Here is a 324-nt window from a genome sequence, read left to right on the forward strand (position 1 = left end):
ATTTTTTCTCTTTATTCTCTCCCGTTCACTCCCCTACCATCTGCGATTCCTCTCCCTTTCCCCTCCCTCTACACTTAACCCTCTCCTGACACTTTTTCTCCATCCCCTTCCTCCTCCCTTATCTTCCCTGCGCTTCACCTCCCCTTCCCCTCTTCACCCCCCCACCCCCCTTTTACCTACCTCTTCCCCTCTCCCGACCTCTCCCCCCAGCATGGTAGCAGCCACTACTTAGAGAAGCGCCAACCCGTACCATCATTGCTAACTTAGTGGAAAATTGGGGGAAATTGTTGCTGAATACAAATATGCCAGCGAAGTAATAATGGA

This window comes from Penaeus monodon, chromosome 27 (assembly GCF_015228065.2).
Source record: "Penaeus monodon isolate SGIC_2016 chromosome 27, NSTDA_Pmon_1, whole genome shotgun sequence".
Lineage (NCBI taxonomy): Eukaryota > Metazoa > Arthropoda > Malacostraca > Decapoda > Penaeidae > Penaeus > Penaeus monodon.